Raw genomic sequence first — 24,418 nt, 5'->3', positions numbered from 1 at the left:
TGTTGGTTATTTGTGGCTGTTATTTTCTTTTTTGCCAATTCAGAAGTGATAATTTGTTTCATATCATAGCATTAGACTGAAATAAGAAAAAAAAGGGGGGATGATATTGATGTTATATTACATACTTCTTATAGTGAGTACGTTAGTAAATCATAGCATTGTTTTTTGGGACAGCACAATGTAAAAGGAAATCTTCCTGATTTTGTCTTTGACCCTGTACTATTGTAAGGTCTTGGGTTGGGCCAGAGACTACAGCTAGAGAGATCCCAGCTTCGTGCATAGCAATCTAATTTAATAGGGAAGAATCTTACTATGTTTAATAATATAGGGAAACTCCAAGAAAAACTCCAGGAATCTATAGTCCACATAATGGGACAGATTTAGATGTGAGTGCATTTATCATGTGCATTTTCCATTCTATGCACACTTGAGCATAGCATAGTTGTGGTCTCTGAAACAATGGTGTTGGGATAATCTTGTTCATACTATAAACATAATGGTTAGATATCTCAGTCTTTGTGGAGGTGCTCCCTTAGAAATTCTTGGTCTGTGGATCTTCTCAAGCCTGTAATTTATGAGGTAAATTGTAATGAGTACAAGTAAAAGAGGCTGAACTTACAGGAGAGTAACCAACAGCATAAGCTGATCATCAAGAATAAAGCTCAATCAATCCAATTCTGCCATGTTTGCACTTAATGTACAGCATTTGAGAGGCAAAAAAATTATCTGAGTATACTTTTTTTGCTCAACATTTTAGAAAAAATAGCTGTTTAAAATTTTTAAAAGTGAATGAATATTGAAAAATTACTTATTTGCTTTTCTATACATGCTTGCCATGTTGATGTGTGAAAGGTATCCTCACGTCCATCTCCACATCTGTACTCAATTTTCTCACTTCTCTGATTGTGAAAAATGTAAGAATAAGAAAAAAAGTATATAGGAGGCACTATTTTCTTCGAGAAACAACATTAATGAGGAAGTATTTAAGTTTAAATGGATGAGTATATCTCTAGAAATCTCTAATGATGGCTTTAAGACATTTTCAGGGGATAAAAATATCCTTTCTTATAATATCAGAACAGTTAACTAAAGCCATCAATGTCTTTTGCAAGTCTGCATGAAACCATAAGATTATCTTCCTGGAAGCAAAAGATCAGTATTGCTGTTTATCTTACATTACATGTAGATCCATCTAAGTAGTCAAGGAAACTTAAATCTTGACTAAAGTCAAGCCACATGAGAATACACATAAATAGCAGTTTTTGGTCCCTTTTAAGATTCTGTTTTAATCTCCAAGGGAATTGTTATTTAAATGAATATATATATATATATATTCAGGATTAAACTTTTTTTCAAAAATTCTATTTCTAAAGATTCTGGAAAATTGAGTAGCTTCAAAAATTTTTATAGTTTCAAATGTTTATACTGATGCTTGACTGAGAACATAATTAATCAATGAGCGTCTGCACCCAGGAGAAGACACAAGCACCATTTCTTCAAGGATCTTTCACATCTTGAAATAGTTTAGAAAATGAATGAAACTGAGCACTGGGGAATGCAAGGTGATAAATAGGCCCTTGATAGGACTTTTCATTTGTGCTTCTTGTTTGTTGGCACAACAACTGGCCAGCACGCTCAAGGCTCTGAATTTGATTTCTAACTTTTAAAAGGACAAAAATGCAACTAGAAATATAATAAAGATCAGAAATGCTATGATAAGATGATCCTCTTTAGTAAATTATTTTATTCATGAATTTTGGTGATCATGATGATTTCCAAATTCATATTTTCATACTATTTATAAAATTTGATTTAAAAATATGCCATAGATGGACTTGGTGATGCCTGAACAGTTGAAGACACTTTCTGCTCTTCTAGGGAGCTCCTGTTTGATTCCAGGGGACCCAACTTCCTAGTTTGGTTTCCATGGGTTCCAGGCATGACCTATATGGCTCACATATATAGAAGAAGGGAAGCACTCATAGACATAACATACAAACACATGAATTAAAACATAGCATGCATTGAACAATAAAATAGCTATAGACAAATCATTTTATTCAAATTTATTTGGGGGTTGGAAAAAATGGCTTAATATATAAAGTACTTGTCCTGAAAGTGTGAGAGACTGAATTTGGGTCACCAGAGTCCACTGTTGGGTACGTATTTTGGTCTGCCTGTAATCTCAGTGCTCAGAAGGGAGAGATGGGATTCCCTAGAACAAGGTAGCCAGCTAGCCAGGAAAACTTGTACATACTACCACTGAGTTAATTGAGAGATTTTACCCGACTAAAGTAGAGAGTTCAACTCCATACCTTCATACGCAGGTACATACATTTAACCACACATGTGAAAATATACATACACATGTGCGTACATACCACCCATACCTACATTGAGTAATAAAAATTAATAATATAAAATATCTTGATTAATTTAGGGAATAATGAACTCTCATTAAGTCAAGATAGAGTACTTAAGTTGTTATTCATCTCATATCTTAGAGTTGTAATGTGAATAGAAACATAGTTCTAATATATAAGAGGACATGTCTTTACATATTTGGCCATTTTTTCAAATTGTTTTCACAATAATCTGTTTATGAAAATGTACAATGACTGTCAGAGTTTTGGAACAAGTATTTATGGTGCTTTGTAAATTGCAATTACTCAAAACCACCAGCAAACGTAATACTGTCACATAAGATATAAATATTCAGCAAACATAATTCAGTAAACTTTATAGTTTGTTGAAAATAAATTGCTTCATTTGAATTAAAAGCCTGAAAGAATTTTCTTTTATTTTTTGAGAAAAAATTTACTTTATTTGATAAAGTAAAATATATTTTTGTGACAGTGTTCCTGGGAAGACATGAACAGATATCTTCCTAGTCCTTATAGGGAACCAAGGGCATACCAAAGTATGGGTACCACTAAAGTCCAATTATTGAATCAATGAGTTTATTGGGGATACTAACAGGACAAAAGGATCAACTTATAGGAGGAACCCAAGGACAGTACCATCACCAAAGCTGATGCCAACATAGTTGACAGCTCAGTAGGAAACCTGGAGGGTGCTATATAACCTGCAGTGAGACCTTCATGAAAATATTCTGACATGGTTGGGTAAGAGTACTAGAAAAAAATAAGTAACATCATAAGTCCTTCACTGTTAATCTTCAAACATACATTAGAGTCACTGTGAAATCAACACAGACCTAATTAAAAATAAAACAGTTAACCAGCAATAAAAAAATCAATAGTCACTATAGACAAATTTTATTTCTAAAGAATAGAAAATACAATTCTTACTAGTATAAGCAGAGCCATACATTTCAAGTTCCACAAATATAAATGATAGCTATATCCTTCCTTTTAGTCCAGAATAGATCAGTTACTGGCAAGCACAATTATTGAAGAGAACCATATCTTATGTTGAAGAGTCAAGGAAATACTTGAGACAACTACATGTTAATGTAATCATTTGTTAGTGCACTCAGTCAAAATATGATTCAACAATCACTTCTCTAGAGATATGTACAGAAGTTTGTTCAACTGAATTCAAATTAGTCCTAGAAGTCTTCAAATAATATTTTTGAGATTATAAAAAATGTAGCATTTCTTTCTTTCCTTTTCTTCGTCCCAATTCTACTATATACCCTTCCTCACTCTCCTCACATCCATGACCTCTTTTTTCACTAATTATTATTGCATGCATATTTGTATACACACTGTTTAGTCTGTACAATGTTATATGTATGTATGTTTTCAGAGCTGACTAACCAATTAGTCTGCTATTCTCTGGGGAAGACTACCTCTCCCACTCACAGCTTTTCTCAGGGCTTTTGTATAGGATTGAGGCCTCATGAGCTCCTCCCCATGAGCTTTGATATGTTCATTGGTAACATCTTGTTTAGTTCACATTTAGGCAATTGTGTTAGTGAGACTTTATGAGTGTGGCTTCTGAAATTCCTGGAAGACACGATCTCAGAGCAAACTCTTTTATCCACTGGCTTATACAGTCTTTCCATAAGATGAGTTTGAAAAACTGTGCATACTGCCTGGGGATAAAGAAATATTTAAATTTAGTTCAATCAATTATTTATTAACAAATTAACTGACCTAGCTATATACCAGACTTATAGTAGTCTCTGAACATGGAGACACAAAAGAAGGAGTCTATAGCCTTTAAGAAATGTTGAGTCCAAACTGCAAAATTGGTGTCTTTTTTTCAGTAAATATATTCATAGATTTCAGAGAAAGAAGGAACAAACATTTTGTAATTTTGCAGCATATTTACACTTGATGTAATTATGGGGTAGATTTGAAATATGTGAAGAAATCAGTAAAAACATGGACACTTGCTACTATATTTTTTTTGGCTAGACAAGAAAATTATGTATTGCTAATACAACACAGAGAAGAAAATTCTGGGGGTCAGATCATGCTTTATGGCTTGCTTTTTGCTTGGCTTTTTTGTTTGTTTTGTTTTGTTATTTTCTTATGAGAGAGTATACAAATGGAGACAATTTCTCAAAAATAACATATTATTCTCAAAGTGTTCATGGCAGTACTGAGTTTTAATTGCGGACCTCACTGTATCTTAGACATAATTAACTGATACCATGGCTTTATATGGTGTAAGTTATGTAAGAGTAATTGAAATTATTACCACCTTGACACTGTTATGTGTACATAAGAAAGGTATAAAATTTAATAACATACCACAAAGCTGGTTTTTTGACAATAATAAGATTTAGAAATATTTTCTCTACACTGGAGTTTTTAATTGATAAATTACCATCAACAGTATTTTTGATGACACACTGTAACATGTGTATAGTGTTACCAGAATCTATCCTAGTTTATCATTAGTTCATATTTTAATCATTATTCATTTCTGTCAATCATTGCTACAGTAATTTTATGAAAATCTATTTTAACTCATGTAGAAGGATATATTAAGGTGCAAGTAATCTATGATAGATTATTGTGATTAATAATTAATTACAATAATGTGCTTCTATTAGTCAGGCTATGCTATGTGACTACAAAGGAGTCATTATATTTTAGTTATAATCAGTAAGTATTGATTTTTATTTTGGATTATTTAAAAGTTGATTCACTTTGATTAATTACTTCATCAGAAACAACTCAGTCATATAAATCAATAAGACTGTGTATGTGGTGGGATGGAATAGTGATTAAGAAAATAACAAAAAATATATAAGTTTCAAAAAATAAAAGAAAAACCAACCTTAGGTAACAAAGAAAAGTTTTCTACACTGACTTCTATTAAGATTGATTCAATGTCATTTTCCCAAAGTATTAATTTATAATATTAAGAAAAAATAAAAATAGAAGAATATTATTACTCCTTAATTAGTGGAACCTGGGTATTGTTTCAGGCTGGTGTATAGTATGGAAGATCATTGCAATCTATTTAATTTTTGTATGTGTAAAGGAAGAATCTTAGGGATCATTAAACTGATGGTTTTCAGAAAAAAATATAAAATAAATTTGTAACAGATTTTATTTGCTACATTTCAGTGTCTGTCCATCAAAGAGTTTCAATATTTTGTAAACCCCCCTGTTATTCCACAAAGTTTTAATCCTAGATTTAGTTTTACTGAGCCTTATCAAACAGGCAATCTTTGAAACCACTGTTATCATTAAATGTACATGAAAAATTTTACTCTTATTACAATGAAAGCTGACTACTTTATTTAGTCTTAATGATAAAATCCATCAAAATTTCATAATTTGAGGTTGAGTATGATGGCTCGGTGGATACAATTCCTTCAGTGCATGCCTGGGGCCTGAATTCAAATCTCCAGGATTCATATACTGCTAGGCAAAGTAGCATATATAAATGATCCCAGTGCTTCTACACAAAAGCAGAGAAAGGTGAGTCCTCAGAAACTTATGGGACAGCTAGCATTGTGTACACAATGAGAAGGAGAGAAAGGACATAAACCTAAGGTTGCTCTCTAACTTGCACAAGCATGCCACTGTATACACACTCCTACAGCCATGCATTTAGAAACACACACACACACACACACACACACACACACACACACACACACTCCTAATTCTGCTGCCACAAAAGACAGTTTTACTTCATATGCAAGAACATGAGACAAATATAAAAACATTGAGATACTGTTGAAAATATCTTGGCTCAATTATTTCCATTTTATCAATCAATATTTATTTGAATGGCATGAGCATTTTTCCATTCTTTTATTGTGCTAATATGAAGAAAATGAATTCTCTCATATGAAGGTAATGGCTAAATTATTGGTATTGAAGCATTATTTTTCAGAGAGTGAAGGAGGATAAAAGTAGAAATGAGAGACAATAGCAGATTCTATACGTGTGCACAATTAACATTTGCTTTTGTTAAAAATTATAATAAGGTACTAAATTAAGTGTAGAATTGGAATATTATTTTGTCTTCAGAAACAAGGGAATGGTACTTTTTGATCCATCATCATGAGCAAAGATGAAGACTGATATACTAATACAATAAACCAGTAATGGAATGAATAATTATATATGTTCTATCCCATATGTGTAGCTTCAGAACAAAATGAGGACCACACAGAGAATAAAATGGTGATTACTGAGAGCAAGAAAAAGGAGCAGGGAAAGGCAGATGTGTATAAATGACTAAGTCAAAAAACTCTAAGGTACAGCATAAGTACAGTTTCACAAATAGCAATATTTGAAATGAGTAAGTTTTAGATAATCTTACTAAACATACACAAAAACATAAATGTGTGGAAGGATGATACATATTTGCTTAAAGATATTTTTATAACACAAAAATATATCACATAATCATATTCTATAACATAAGCACATCATAAAAAATTTTTTTTGCATTTTTTTATTATTATATTTGTATTTTAATTTTACACATTAGCCATGGGTTCCCCTGTCCTTCCCCCCTCCCACCCCCACCACTACCTTCCTCCCATCTCTTCCCCTCTATTCCCATCTCCTCCAGAGCCAAGACTCCTGGTTGATTCAATATAGGCAGGTCCAGTCCCTTCCTTCCAGGCTGAGGAAAGTGTCCCTGCAAAAGCCCAAGGTTCCAAATAGCTGGATCAGGCCATCTGGATAAGTGAGACACTTGAATAGCTTGAACTGTTTGGGAAGCACCCAGGCTGTGGGACTGGGACCTGTCCATAACAAATTTTTATCACTGACAAATACATAATAGTCACATTAATACCACCAACATTTAAATTTACAATATTATCTCTTGAAAACAACAGATTTAACTCTTTACATGTTAGTTGGCAATACGATGTTTTTTTTTTTTAAATTAGGTCTATGCTCTAGGAACTATATACATTTTCTAATAGAATTATCCTATAAAATTAAGTGTGCTCAGTCATCAACAATATTTCCAAGATGAAGATATAAACAATACACATAAAAACGTGGAAAGCAAAATCCTTGCCTATTTTGATGCACACATAGAAAGTGTTTTAGTTATGTGATTATTTATGTTAAATGCTATATATTCTATATTTCAAAGTCATTATTTATATTTTGCCTAAAAATATTTATACTTGAATTTAGTAATTTTATTTAGATGATGCATGAGAAATTTATTCTTCAAACCAAATATATGGAGGGAAAAAATAAAGCTGATATTTCAAGTACACTCATTTAATCGCTTATTCACAGAGAAAACAATCAATGATCATATTTCACCACGAATGTTCCACCTTTGGAAGATCATTGTTCCTTCTTTCTAGAAGATTGGCTTACAAGGAGCTATTACTTTTTCTTTAGCATTCTTTGATTCTGCTTGGTGTGACGTTAAAGCAAGGTGTTGCATAGGAGAAAAGTGTGAATTTGGGAAAGCAGTCCTTGTTAAAAATACTTACTTTTAGCTGATAAATAAAGCATAGTTTCAAACAAGACGAATATGTTACTGTCATAATATTCAGAAGAAGAAAACAAAACAAGAACAAAAGAAAAGCAAGAACAACAACAACTAGAACTTGACTTTGTCTTGTGTTGTTAGTGCTGGTGTGCAGAGGTCAGTTGCCACACTTGCTTCTCATGTAGCTGCTGCAGAGGTAACTTTGCAGCAGCTGAAGTTCTTGGGAAACAACTGAAACCAATTAGCAAGTTAACTTTGATGTGTGCTGTCCTTGAAAATGACATTGCACTTCCCCTGAGGACTTAGGATGCTTCCTTCCTGCACATTTCAAACACAAAAAAATAAATGAGCAACAAAGATTCAAATTTACTTGGGAAAAATTTTCCTTGGGGTCCAAATCTTTAAAATAAACTTTATTAATGTATGAATGAATGAATAAAGGAAGCCTCAAAACTTCCTATGCACATGTTGATGAAAACAAATTCTTTTTCTACTGACAGTATTGATGATCAGAGGCACTAGTGAGAAATCCCTTTTTAAGATGAACTTCCCTGGACTATTTAAATTCTAGCAAAATGGATCTCATACTTAACCATGAGTATTTTTTTTTTAGTTTTTCGTGTGTGTGTGTGTGTGTGTGTGTGTGTGTGTGTGTGTGTGTGTCCGTCTGTCTGTGTCAGTGTACACAAATGCACATGCATGTACCTGTGGTGGCCAGGAGATGGCAGATGGTTCCCTGAATTTGGTGTTATACTGGGTTGGGAGCCTTCAAGCATGGGTTCTGGTAACCAAACTCAGGTTTCCTGGAAGAGCAGGAGGTGGTCTTAACTTCTGATCCATCTCTTCACTCACCCAAAAGAACATAATTATTGCATAAAAAAGTTGGCACAGGTACAATCTTCAGACTATATTTAAAATTTCAATTTTAGTGGTAGAAAAATGAGAAATCCTCAGTATTTAACCATCGCTATCAGAAAATTTGGGGTTTTTTGTTTGTTTTTGTTGTTTTGTGGGTTTTTTTGTTGTTCTGTTTTGGTTTTTTGAGGCAGGGTTTCTCTGTGTAGCTTTGCACCTTTCCTGGAACTCAATCTGTAGCCTAAGTTGGCTTTGAACTCACAGAGATTTGCCTGGCTCTGCCTTCTGAGTGCTGAGATTAAAGGCATGTGCCACCACTGCCTGGGCTATCAGAAAACTTTTAATGTTGTCCATAAAAATAATTGGTTCTTGTTTTAAAATGTAAGCTTGTAAAATTTTAGAACATCATCACAATTTGTATAACAGGAATGTCATATGTTTTCTTATCCATTTAATTTTTTTTAACATCGCAGAATGTAACAGGTGATTCTTTGATACCTGCTATGAACTTCTTCCCTAATCTCAACAAGTTTCTTCCCCACATATCCAAGAATTCTGCTACTTTTGACATTAATATCATTCCTGTTTCTAGATCTTACCTGTTCTCTTTCTTTACCCATGGACTGTGTGGCCTATTCATGCTAATTGGATTTGTGTCAAAGAATTTGACCTATTGGCACACATTGGTTTTGAATTAGGGTCATTTTGAAGAAGTATATTCATTGTACTGTGAATATGGAAAATGAAAAGTTTAACAACTAATAGATTTTTTTAGAAGATTTCACTTTTAATCCTAGCTGTAAAAAGAAAGGTTGTACTATTTTCTCTATTTTTGTTCTTAGGATAAAGACTTCCTTTCAGCAGAAATTATCACCAGGCCTAGCCTGCACCCTTTATGCAAGAATCTGTGCCAAGTCCCACATTTTCCTTCTTTTGAATAATTCTGCTCTTATATCCCCCTCGTCACAGTGAGTTTGCCCTTGGAATAGATGGCAAAGTTCGAAGTGAGAGTTTAATTATAGCCATTTAGAGACAACTTAAAACTCCTGTCTAATTTACGGCAGTGCTAAAGTAGATTCTGGGTGAGAGTTTTAAAACTACTAATATATAAGTTGCTCACAGGAAGATTTTTCTTTCCAAGGAGAAATGACAAAATGAAGCTGCATTTTCATAATGTTAACCTCTTGAGAACATCTAGCTTAAAATTTGTCCCTTTTCTGTGATTTTTGTATTCAATGGCTTAGTTGACTAACATTGTGCTGATCTGTTCTCAAACGGCCACCTCACAGCCATTTTTTATTTAGGACCTGTTTTTATTATGTTGTATTTGCTTTTCTTTTATTTTTTCCAGAAGATACTTTTAGATCATAAAAGCAAATATTATTGAATTTCAGTCCTAAAACTCATTCTTACAAAATCTAATATGTAAAACATCATCTTCAGTAGTTTTATGCCATCTATGGAAATAGCAAGGACTTATTATACATTTTGTGCCTCAGGTGTTCTCTTGTTATTTGAGCCATCTTGTATGAAAGTCAGCTAAGAATGTCATGAACTAAAAATGTGCATCTCACCAAACTTCTCTCTCAAGGTATTCTTCTACTTTTCAATGCCAAAGCTCTATTTTCTTCATCATGACTTCAAATTATCTGTAAACTATAAGATGCAGGTCTATCTCCAGTACAGCAGAAATTTAAAGATCTGGTTTACGAAAATGTGGTATTTAAAAGGAAAAAAGTATCTCCTTTGCTTATTAAAATGCAATTTCAAACTCTCTCTTCAAATAAATAAGACTTCATCCTCATGTTTCGCAACCCTCTCTCTCCCCCTCGACTCCTCCTCCTCTTTTTGTATCAATGGAAGGAGTAAATAGTTTCACACACTTTGTTCAAACTGCTAGAATACAATAGATATGTCTCTTACTCTATTTGATGCAAAAATTTCTTTTAAAGCTTGAGTCATATTAAAATTTCTGTGACACATAAGAACAAGGTTATTTCACATCTTTCTAAATGACTTTTTAAACTTTGAGTTTATAATACTATTATATGAGGAAGATTTTAACAGAGAATGGGGGAAGTAGGAAAACATATTACAAATTCTGTTACTCAGGATTAAAATCTAAGTAACTATCAATAAACTGTTTCTGATCAAAATGTTAGGTATTTGTTTTTTTTTTTTTACCTGAGAGACAACATCAGAGTATTTTCTTATATATTATGTCTTAATCCCTAATTCAAGTTGCAAATTTGATGGCTTGTTTCACTAGCTTTTTGCTTTACATTATTTTTAGTTTATTATTATTTTAACATTCTTGTCCATTATGTTGTTGTAAAAATGGTTTCTCTCTGTGACGTTAGCCAGTCTTCTTCTTACTGTGCAGATCTACCTCCCCTGGAACCTCTACTTATCCCCACTACTGCTGCTCCCTGAGTATAAGGATCAGAGGCGTGTGCTATGATTCCTAGTGGTTTCTGGTTGTGTGTGTTTATCTGCTTTAAGGCACTGAGCACTCTCCCCAGCTAGTAATTTAATAATTCAGAATAATTTCCCATCAAATACAAGAATATATATATATATATATATATATCTTTAAAAGTAGAGTACATATATATGTACTTTAGAAAGCTGGTTTTCTGCATTGGATTTGTTCACATATACCTGCACAAAATTTAGAGATGATGATTTAAACTTTCATTATCTATATTCAATTTCTTCAAAACACATTCCTCCCCTTGCTGCTGCCCATGCTGCCTATTAGTTTCTACTTCTAGGGAGGATTGCTGCTGTGCAGAGCAAGCTTGATGTCACTCCCCTCCCTCTCTCATCTCCACAATCCTCAGTATCAACATGGTCTTTCATCACTTCCTGATCACTTCCTGGCGGCCTCTATCACCTTGTCCTGCATCTTTATTAATCAAGGAAGTGATGACATCCTTCTTTTGTCTCACAAGCATTTAACTATCAATTTATATCTCATGGAAGCAGAATTTTCATTATGCATTCTTTAAAGTTTAGGAAAAAAAACATTAATTATCATGGAAACAGACCATGATAAACCATGATGCTGCTCAAATCCTTTTCTTATGAGACCTAAGGGAATGGTGAACAGTAGCTATCAAAAATCTGTATCTCATAACTTTGTGTTTCCTTTCTCTACATTATCGTCCAAAGCCTTTTTCAACCTTTATTGCATCCATTTTCCGATTGTGTACCACACACAGAAGGTCTCCTAAGCAGTCATTTCCTCTAAGCTTACCTAAATGTCCTTTCTTATTACTAGTGGACATCAGAATATAGTGCACAAGGAATCATCAATAGTAATTAGTAATTTCTTAGAGTACACAACACTTCAAGTATTTAGTTTCTAATGCATCAATAACCTTTTTGTTATATTAATAAGCACTCTTGTCCTCTGGGGTCACACTGTTGTTGGATATTTTCTGCAGTAAAACCCTCATAAGTTGCACTCAGCTGTCTGTTCCTCTTGTGACATATAGCACACATGGTGGGACAGATGGCCAGAGAGAGGTGTATTATCGATGCTCAGGCAGCACTTTCTCTGTTTCTCTATTAGCATATGACTCTTCTGCCCTTTTATTCTTCATCTGCTAGTGTTACGTGATGCAGTCACATCTGCTGTGCAGATTGTTGAGACAGTCTTTGCTAAACCATCATGTAAGGCCTTCCTGTGCAGTGGAAAATTTTAAGTCTCTGTTTCTGCATGGTTCCCCTTAAGAGACAAAGGGCATATATTGACAGCTTGAAGGTGACTTGCTTGGTGAACTCTTGTTGTCTTCTTAATTCAGTAGCAACTCATAGGTTCACTTAACTGAGAAACCTACACTGTTTTCTCTATTTCTAAAAATCATAGCCTTATGGACCCTTAGTAATAGATGAGGCGATACTTCTAGGCCTAATATTCATCAGTATAAACTTTCAATTGGTTAAAATAGAGTTACAACAAATGCCAAGTTTTACCATCATAATTTAGTTCCTCTATATGGTCCTCTATAATGGCCTGTGATAAATATATAAAACCAGAAACATTGTTATAAAACAGCACTTCCAGACCTCAAGAAGTTTCAGTTCTAGTAGCAGAAAGTTTAGTCATTGGGCAATCGAGGGTCTTTATTGCAGTGTCTAAGTCAGAGCTGTATGTTGTTTCGAGATTTCTTATTTAACTCTGACAAACTACATTCAATAGCTTTATGGCATTTTCTGATGGAGTCAATGTGAATATTTATAGTTAAAAAGACACAGATACATAAAGATTATGCATTGTCCTATCTCAAAAGTGCTTTTCGACACAGAGCGTGTCTTTGGATACAGGCAAGCACTTACCCATCTTCAGTTAAGAAGCTAACAGCTGTAAAATGAACTCAGGATGGATTACTTCTCACAAAATCCAGGGCTTGGGCAAGATGATATAAAATATTATTACATCTTTGAAATGTTGAATGAAAGCAATTCCGGTACAGTTCTTGTGATTAGATCTATTTTCATTTGAGCACACAGTTTACACTTCTCTTCATCTTCAGGCTTTTTTGGCAAAGTTATTTCTGTAATCAATCCTTTAAAGAAAAGGAATAGAAAGTGTAACCTAGAGTTTCTGTTTGAATGAATTATCTTTTCTCTCCAAAATTCAAATAGCTTTGAAACATGTTTTCCAAATAGAATTTCATCAATTCTACTAATGAACAGACTTTTTCATTTAGATTCAGTTTGTGACAAAATTTGAGTTATAAAATACTGATTTTGAACAACTGCATCCATGATAGTAACCCACATAAAAACGCATGGAGTCATAACTTTGAGAGGAGGAAAAAAAAAAAGAATGACAGGCAGGCAAAAAGTTAATGTGAAAGAAGGTTGAACTCACAGGTTGATAACAAACATCTTACCCATTCACTCTGAACTGCATAGTCAAAGAAGAGGAAAGGCAGATGGAATTTTATCTGTGTGCTTTCCAAATATTTCTTAGCACATGCTGCTGCATGTGATTGTTACCATAAATGCTCAATCACTCTCTTTTCTTGTTGAGAAAGGAGAAAATTTCCTTGCTAATCCCTTCCAAATCCTTTCATGTGGTTGACTCCAGAAGTCTCTGAGAAGCATCACTGGAGACGCAAGCAGCTGCTGAACTTCCATGTTGAATTATGGATATGCTTTGCTTTTGCATGTGATCTCAGCATAGCTGGCATTTTTATATTGAAATATTTTCTAGAGTAAAACCATTTTGATTTTATTTTTTTCAAATTGTGTAACATCTATTCCTACTGTGCTCACTGGACCATCAAAAAGACTGTTTCCTGGAACTCATGGAAAAGGTAGCATGCTGGACCTCTTGGATCTAAACTTCAAGAAGAAGGTTTGCTGTTGCTGATCCATTGACACTAGGGAACAACTGGCCTAGAATGTGCTTATTACACACTGTCATATACTTAGAGGCAGTTTTAAATGTGAAAGGATAGACTGTCTTACGTCCATCCATGTGAAAAGGACACAGGCATTTCCTCCATGAACTCCTTTAAACAATTCAATGAGAGGAAATAATAGTCTCTTTTTTGTAGCCCTTTTATTACATGTAGGTCATCTTACTTAAGCTGACTTAACCAGTGTTGGGTTTGTCAACACAGTCATTTTCTTTCATTTTGCTGCCTATAATTAAGTATAACAGAAGGCCTCAGAATGAATGCTATTACCCTGAACAGATGGTTGATTATTTAAATGTTCCATAAAGTAGGAGTATCAAAGGCACTTTAATTTAAAACAAGTAAATATATAGTCATTTGTCAATCATTTTTGTGTAATGCTAAGGCCGTTTTTTGGTAGCAGTCTCCTTAATATTGTACTTCTTTCTTGTTTACCAATATTATAGTTATTGATTTTTCATTATGATTTTATGCTATTTCCATTCAATTTTCCCACATTTTATTTACAAATAATTAAAATAAATACTTTTGGCTTTGACTTTATTTAGATAATTTGCTTTCCCAAAGTAACTAATGTAATTCCCATACAAAAAGTATGTTTCTATTTAGCATACCAATGTTAGTAATATATACATTGTATAGCTAAAGTGAGAAATGAATTAAGTTGGAAAGTGATTAAGAGGAAATCTTACAATTTTACATTTTAGCTTGAGGAGGAGCATAACTCAGGTTAAATAGGCAGCAAACTGGCCAGAGCTGACAGCCAGCATGAGATACATGGATAATAGTTTCCTGGGCTTCATCATCCAGAAGGTGGATGTCCTCAGGCTTGAACTTAGGTGACCAAAAAGACAGGTATTTTACCTGCTGAACTGATTAAATGAACGATGATTCTTCTATGTTGTAACTGTCTCATGCACAAGGTTTCTAACTCAACCTTGCTATACTCCTTCAATGTTTGGGGGTATCCAATTTTGGAATACATACTGGTTTTGCATATTTTTGTTTCACTGACTCTAAATCTTGGAAAACTTGCATTGTCTAAGTTCATGAGAAGTCAGTTATTAGGATGAACTGTATTTATTTGTGTTTGTGTTTGTCAACTGACCATCTGTTAGTCATTAACTGCAGCATATTCACCAAGAACTAAAACACGATTTTATTTCTAAGTAACTCATGCAGCACTTTGACCAAAAGAGAAGCTTAACTTATCTCATGAAATGATTGACGACTTAAAAGGGATATAGCTTTGGCTCTGAAACGATGATTTTGAATTCTAAAGTATTTTTATTGATCCATAAGCAATATTAAATCCTATTGTCATAAGTGAGTGTCAATTCGGTATTTGTACTTTCTAAATTCTGACAGTAGTTTCATACATGTCTTCAAGCATGGCTCCACTGGCTTTATGAGTTAGTCAGACAGTATTACAAAAATAAACATTAAAAAATCTGTTAGTTCCAATCACTAAAGAGTAAAGAACCGCGTTCTGGCTACTTCCCCTGGTGTTCCTTATTATAAACTTATTAAAGTACTGGTTGATATTTCTTCCAAAATTAAGGGCAAATAAACAACATTTTTATCTTTGTTATAATAACAAAAAAATGTCATGTCCTGTCTTAAATACCACTAAGCCAACCATGAGATTAGTTGGAAGCAGTATGTGAGAAAAACTTCGAATTCATTGGAAAAAAGGTGCTGTGGTTTGATTGTGGAATGTCATCCCTAGACTCTGCTGTTTGAACAGTTAGTCTTTAGCTGGTGGTGCTGTTAGTGAAGGTTAGGCAACCATTAGGAGCTGGAGTTTTAATGTGGTAAATAGCCATGAGCCCCTTCCTTTGCACTAACTGCTTCCTGAGTAGAGATGTAATAAAAACAATCAGTCTCCTGATCCACTGAGCATATATTCTCTGCTGTGGTGGCATGTATTCCACCTAACTGTAAACCAGAATAACCTCTTCCTTATATTGTTGCTTCTCGGATTTATCTATCTATCTATTTATTTATTTATTGAGTAAAGTAACTAATACACATGGGTACTGAATTGATCAGGACTAGGGAACAAATGTGAATTTTCTGATTAAATTATATAGTGTTGGTTTTTCCCAAGAAATTAGATGACATGTTTAAGAATTCCTATCAGTAAGCATGCATCACACTATGAAATGATAACAACAAAATAATTATGCTAATTCTTCCTAACAGTGCTGACAACATTCAGTTAAATAACTAACTATATCACAGGCAATGAAAGATCTGTTACCTTTTGCTAAAAAACACAAATATTTTTAATAGTTAATCATAATTGGATAGCATTATGTTTTGAATAACTCATAAGTAGTATGCTGCAAATCAGTTGGCAGTCTAGTTTTATGAAAAGAATATTGACTACCAGAGTTTCTTTAGATGCAATTCTTCATTTCTCTGAGTCTGGTTTTCTTCAATGAAACATTACCTGTGAGGCTCTCTGAGTATTCTTTTGCCTTTAAACTATTCCAACAGTCTGTCCTCATCAAAGACATACAACGTGATGTTCAGCAGAAGAATAGAATGTTTTATAGACATATGCCCTCCAGTTAGAGACAGTTTAAATTTGGAAGATGAAATGCTGCCGAGGTGTGCAATCGTTCTGATAACACACCTGTGTGCACTTTGAAAGGTGGGAGCTTGATCAAATGGTATTATAGAAAATGCATAGATACAAGAGCTAAAGTGAGCTGGCTAGAAAGCCTCTCTCCATTTACTACTTCTGTGGTCTGGGACAAATTACTTACAGAGTCCTCAACCAAAAAATGAGAATAAAAGTCTATCTTCTTGAACTGTTGTGAAAATTGAATAAAATAACATGTGTAGAGTGCAGAGCTCAGGGAGAGAAAATGCATCTCCCTGTGTCCCCAGCTTCCTGCCAACTCTAATCCAAAATGAACAAGAACTCCTTAATCAAGTCTCCAAAAGGAGTATTATTCCAGCATTTTAGCTCCTCCTTGATGCTCATTCTCCACAGATTCATTTGTATCCTGTTGCAGTCACAGAAACACTCATTCTCGGCAAGTTTTTAGTTTTGTTTCTTTGTTTGTTTGTTTTACTTGTATAGGATGCACAAAGGAATCTACTAAAAAATTAAAACAAAACAAACAAACAAAAAAAAACAAACAGCACTTGTTAAAAAAAATATATGTCAAAGAGGAAACAAATATCCAAATGCTTAAACTACATCCTATTATTCTACAATACCGAGCTGGTAAAGAAGCAGGGACTTTGGATTCTCCTTTACCAAGCTTCTTTTCAGCAGGGCCACAAGGGGCCCTGTGATGCTTGTTTATAATGGGCCCCACTTGCTTTTCAGTGGTGTCATTGTTTACACAGACCCCACCAAGAAGGTCAGCAGATGATGCTGACTTCCAGCTTTGGCGAACACAAAGCATTAATAAATGAGTGTGGGACTCTAAACAATCCCAGGGGACAAACAAAAAGCCTTACAGATGCAACTATTGGTTTAAACTGAGGAATAGAGGAATTTTCTAAGATCTTATAAATACAAAGCATGAGAAGTCAAAACTCGAAGAGAAACCTGGTATATTGGACTCACACTCATGCAGAGAGGACTTATGGAAACCTATATTCTAAAGGGTAAAATAATTATTTCACTGAATTTAAATACAACAACCTACTCATACCTACAGTATGATTTTTCCTTTACTTTTATATTAATATCCAGTGAATACTAGTAATCGTTCATTATTCACCCTTTATTTATTTAAAAATATTCGTGATAAAATAGGGCATAAAATTCATCATTTCCCTCATGTGATGTATATAGTTCCACAACGTTGATTATATATTAATTTTTACGAAGCCAAAGTCTAAAATGCTTTCATTTTATAAAACTCTATACTTGTTACACAGCAATTTTTATTTTTCATTTGTAACTCTCCCAAGCTACATGGCTCCATCACTCTTCTCTCCGTGTCTAGGTTTGAGTGTTCTTAATATTTCATATAAGGAAATGCAACAAGTGTTTGGCTTTCCTCTAGCTGACTTACTTGGTTTGACACAATGTCCACAAAATTCAATCTGGTTTATCACAGTATTTTTACCTGCTGCTAGCATAAGATGACTCATAAAAGCAACTTAAAAGAGAAAGGTTTATTTTTGGCTCACTTTTCTTGAGTCGAATTCTCTTAGATGGAGAAGACAAGGTCATTGGATATTGAAGCATCTAGTCACATCTTATCTACAACCAGGAAACAAAGAACAATAAACTCTGCATCTCTGTCAATATTCTCCTGATACATGGTCCAAGATTACTTCCAGGGAATGGCATAACCTGCAGAACTGATAATGCTAATCTCCAACAGACATGCCCAGAGTGATTTCATCAAGCTGACAATATAACAAAATACACATAATTTATTTACAGTTACGGTAGGTTAATACTCCTTGGTAATAGCAACATCACTTTTTTTTTATCAGTTTAACCTTTCCTAGACCTTGCTTTCTTCACCATTGTCTATTGCACATAATGTGGCTATAGTGCGTAACTATGAGCTCTACAGAAGGTTTCTGTTCTGTTTATTTTATTTATTTTTTTTTATTTTTGGAGATAGACTGAAGACTGAAGTGTGGTGGGTATTGTGTTTCCAGAAATACTGTGTGTTCCCTGAAATAAACATATTTGGGGTCAGAGAACAGACAGCCACTAGAACAAAGCCAAAAATGGTGGCTAGAAAATGGGAAGAGTAAGCCATAACAGAAGTTGGGCAGTGATGGTGTACGTCTTGAATCCCAGAAACCCAACCTTTAATCCCAGGGAGTGGGGGCAGAAAGAGAAAGGTATATAAGGCGTGAGGACCAGGAACTGAAGGAGTAAAGCATGTAGTTAGTTAAGCATCTGGTTGGTTAAGTGTTCAGGCTTTGGAGCAACACAGTTCAGCTGAGATTCATGTGGATGAGGACTGAGAAGCTTCCAGCCTGAGGAAACAGGATCACCTGAGGAACTAGCAAGGTGAGATAGCCGTGGCTTGTTCTGCTTCTCTGATCTTCTAGCATTCACCCCAATAATTGGCCTTGGGTTTGAGTTTTATTAACAAGTACCTTTAAGATTCATGCTACACTGAAGGCACTGTGATTTACTGAAAATTCTATACATTATTTATTGCCTCACTTTGACTATTTGCCTTAGAACCAGTGTATTAGCCATCGCTTTTACAGGATACCATATATACTAGAGTAATTTAAAATAATATTGCAGCTTTCTGCTTTTCTTTTACTACTACATAAGTTGTTAGTCATTTATGAATTTTCTCGCTATAGCATGTCCCCATAATTGCAATTTACAGACCAAGATGTTCTGAATCCATATTGTCAGAGCTACATCTCTAGGACTTTCCCTTGCTGATGGATACTTCCTCCTTGCTTTATGCTTTTGTTTCTTGTCAGATAACATTTTTATACAATAACCGATGTTGTCATTCTTTGCTTGATAGCACCTATATCCCTGTTCATTAAAATTATAAAAAATCAAAACTGTTTAGTTTGAGGATTAAGTTCAGTGATAATTTTAACTACTTTATTTTGCTCCCACCATCTCCCTTTACTGGACTTGGTTTCTCTACAGGTTGAATTAGTTGCATATTTTCTTCACTACCTAATTTGCTTTCTTCTTTCTATTTGATGTTTTACTGTGTGGAATGTCTTTTTTTTTTTTTTTTAATAACAATCTTGTCTCTCCAGCACAAATCCTTTGTGACCCCTTCATACTCCTGTTAACATTCTGCAGCAGTCTATGATGAAATAGTTTTACTCTACCACTCCCCAGAATTCTGAGTGTACTTTATAGATTTTTATTCTATGGCATTTAGTGCTTTCTATCTTGCACAATAGTTATTTACTGAATCTAAATGTTATACAAGAAATAGCTTCCAAACTGCTACTTGAGGGCAGAATGTGCCTGTGTTCTTCTCATTTAATGTTCTCTAGTCTATTGCAGAGTACCATCCACACACTTAGCAATCAATGTGTACGCTTGCACGGAATAAATAAATCAGCAAGTAAGCTAGCATAAGCATTGTGGTTGGGAGAGTGTCTTATGATTTCTTACACATGGTGATGTATGTGTATTCGAGAAATAGGATGAAATCAAGTAGAAAGGTGTTAGTATGGGACTTACATTTGAGTGTGAAATCTATGTCTTTTAGGCAATGGACCTGCAATTTTTCTGAGCATCACAGGAGTCATACAAATGAACCACAACATTTGTTTCTACACTTAATGTTAGAGAATGAAAGGTGATGATTTCTGAAACAGTTCTCTGAGGAATAACAATTAGTAAAACCATAGAACAGTTATTATTTAGATCTAGCGATTTATTGGGGGGTGAGCAGTTGGTTGCTAAAAAATATATATCCTTATCTTCTAACTTAAAAAATAATCAGCAGAGTTGTTATTTAATTAGAAAGGTATTTTAAGCTGACTGTCCAAGTTATGGCTCCATTTTATTCCTAGAGCAAATGGAATTAAAGTGAAGATGTGTTGAGTTTTGTTGTCAATAGTTTTAAGAAGATGTGTTACTTGCTAGATGGTTAAAGTTTATTATAAAATTTTAGGAAACATGTCGGGATATTAATCCCTCATTGAAAAGCAACACTTTAATTAATTGAACAAAAACACTCTCTCTCACACACACACACACACACACACACACACACACACACACACGTGATATATATATATATATATATATATATATATATATATATATATAAATTCAAAGACTAGGAGCACTACACAAGTATTCAGCTAAATTATTTGCTTCACATAGGAAGACTCACTAGCCTTCCATTGCAATCTGCACAAGTTTTTGATGTGCTTTGTATTTCAAACAGATGGCTTCTTAGTCCTTTAGAAAAGCACAACTCATAGTAGAACATTAAAATCTCAAAGAGCCAGAGAAAGATATTCTAGTTGCACGTTTTCCAAACTGACTGTGCTGAGAGTTGGGAGGCCAAAGGTCTAAGTTTGGCATAAACCTGTTTAAGGCTTGGTCAAGTTGGTAAAGGCATTCTTTGGGTAATGGAGATGGTCCTGTGACTCATAGATGCTAGGCATGTGTCTCACCACTGAAAGTCACTCCATCATCCTAAGTAACCGAGATATTTGATACCTGTTACTAAGCAAACCATCCCAACTTGATCTTTTAAAGTTTTTTTTTTTTTTTTTTTTTTTTTGGATTGTTTACTTGTACTTTTTCTGGAGTAAATCTGACCCAGCATGTGACTGAGCTAACTAAAAAAATGTGTCTCCATTGCTTTCATGAGAGTGTTCATTTCTATGATTTGGACAAATAAACAACAGGTCTAACAGACTCAAAACTTAATACCATTGTACTAGCTGGATCTGTGTATCAACTTAACAGGAGCGAGAGTCATCAGAGAAGAAGTAGCCTCAGTTGATGAAATGCCTCCATAAGATCTGATTGTAAGTCATTTTCTCATTTAGTGATCAATGGGGGAGAGTTCAGCCCCTGGTTGGTAGTTTCATCTCTGGGCTGGTGGTCCTGGGCTCTATAAGAAAGCAGGCTAAGCAAGCCATGTGAAGCAAGCCAGTAGGTAGCAACTTCCAAGGCCTCTGCATTAGCTTCTGCCTCCAGATTCCTGCCCTGTTTAAGTTTCTATCCTGATTTTCTTCAGTGATGAACAACAGTGTGGAAGTGGAAGCTGAGCAAACCCTTTTCATCCCAACTTGCTTTTTGGCCACACTGTTTCTTTGCATTAATAGGAACCCTAACTCAGACGGTGAACAATTTCAGTACTAGTCTTTCAACCACAGGTATTCTTTTTGGAATCCTTCCAGCCCAATTTTACCATACAATGGTCCTTTGTTAAACCCAAAATAACTTCTGAACATAAGTAGCATTATACTTTAACAACAGAGAAAGTAACAGGTGTGCAGGCATATATGTGACCTATTAAAAACATAAGAAAAGTGTAACTGGAATTTTTAAGGAAAGCTTTAGTTAAAATATCTAATCTGATTCTAATTTTATGGTGTAATTACAGAAAACAAAATTATGTCAGTATGAAATGCTATGTCAAAGCGATACAGATAAACCTTTAAATATTTCTGATTTATACTAAGTAAAGTGAATTAGCAAGTACAGTGTACAAATTTAACTACACAGCCTTCTCAAATAATCAGGCAAGTATCTACATAGTTTCAGGAAAGGGTACAGATGTTCACCCTTAAAAAACCTGTAATTAAGACACATTTATGCTCTGCAGATGCAGCCATTTATAAAGACTACCAAGTGTACTTGTAAACACACCCAAGCCACAGAAAAATCTTTGAACTTTCTTAGTTTTGTTTTAACACACACACACACACACACACACACACACACACACACACACACTCCAATCTTGCGAATATCTGGTTGTTTAATCTATATGTTATTTGCCAGTCAGCCAAATCTATTTTATTATTCTTTCAGGCATTCTTTATAAAACCTCTAAGGAATATTTATATGACAAAAATTAGACATGATACTGACTTTGGTAAAATCTGTGGTGAGTCAGCATTTGAACCCAAAATTAAATTGACAAACACTTCTTGAAAGATAAAGACTATCCCAAAACTTTCAGTTAAAGTCTTCAATAATTTGGATACATATGGTATCATAAAATTTCAACTTTATACATGGAAAAACATTTTCAAATATATACATGAGAGAATGGACATATGTGTGTATGTATATATAATTATAAAATAAAGTATAAAAGTATATACACTTGTATAGCACATATAAAATAATGAAAATGTTTTTTCTTTAAAAACACGTTTGATAGCATTGAAGACACTTAAGGAAGACTGTTTTCACTAGTAATGTTGCCTTTGTTTTGCATTTAAATTCCTCTGTGTGTCCAACTTTAAATGTTAATGTTGTGTTTCATAAATATATTTACTTGGTATCTTGGTTACACTTCAAGAAATGTAGAATTTTAAAACACATTGTCGGAAATTCATAGAAATCTTTCCACAAATGGAGTTCCCCTTTGAAAGAACTATTTCTAACATTCTTCCCACAGGGTCCTGACATGATGTCTTCCCACTACATGCTGCAAAGGGGACACAGACAATTCTGGTCTATGGTCAGTCATAACTTTGCAGCCTGCCTACAGTTACCTTACTTCCTACATGAGGGCTCTGCCACACCTTTCAGTTTTTAAGTGGCCGGCAGTTGCTTTCTTACAGCACTGAACTAAAACTTCTCTTTAAATGGCCAAATTTGAACTCTGAATTGTCAATCTTGATGTAATATGGCAACCAATCTGTTAAGAATGTGCTTTAGGATAGGCTTCCCTGGGGAGAAAACTATAGCTACCATTAAAAAAATCTTTACAACTCAAGCTACTCTTTTTTAGAAAGGAGTTGTTATGTATTTAAAATTCTGGTTTCTTATATTCTTATTTTACATATATGCCCACAACTCTAGATCAATGTAGAAACATGTTTCTTTCATTTATCAGTATAAATTAATATGTTGTTCTACATATCAACATAATATAAATTTAATAATTCAGTCTGTTGACTATTTTGAACAGAATCTGAATAGATATATATCTATAAAGTACAATGTTTTTTAATTAAAGATTAATGTGTATAATGCTGAATTGTTTGGGGAACACATATGAATAAGAGTTGTATTTGTTATTTTTTGTATTACTGTGGTAAAACACCATGATTTAGGCAATATATAAAAAGAAAACATTTAATTGGACTTATGCAATGCCTGAAATTGGGACAGCTAAGTTTATTTGCTTTAAACTTATTTTTATAGTTTCATTTGTATATTTTATGTATACAGATTTATCTAGTATAGCATGATATTTCAATATGTACAGGCCATGTTTATGAATGAGTTCTAGGTAATTCACACTTTCCTGCTTCTATTATTACATTATATTTCAGCTATTGGGCTCCTTCTGTTTAGTTATGGATGCAGTTTAACATGGAATTCAAATTATGAATCTCACAAATATCACATTGTCCCTAATAATTATGTTTAATCTTTGTGGTGATTTGAATAAGTATGGCCCCCACAGACTCATATGTTTGAATTCTTGGTCCATAGGGAGTTGCACTATTAGGAGGTTTGGCTTTGTTGATGTAGGTATGGCCTTGTTGGAAGAAGATATGGTTTTGTTAGATGAAGTATGTCTCTGTGG

This window comes from Onychomys torridus, chromosome 9 (assembly GCF_903995425.1).
Source record: "Onychomys torridus chromosome 9, mOncTor1.1, whole genome shotgun sequence".
Lineage (NCBI taxonomy): Eukaryota > Metazoa > Chordata > Mammalia > Rodentia > Cricetidae > Onychomys > Onychomys torridus.
This window is presented reverse-complemented; position numbering follows the sequence as displayed.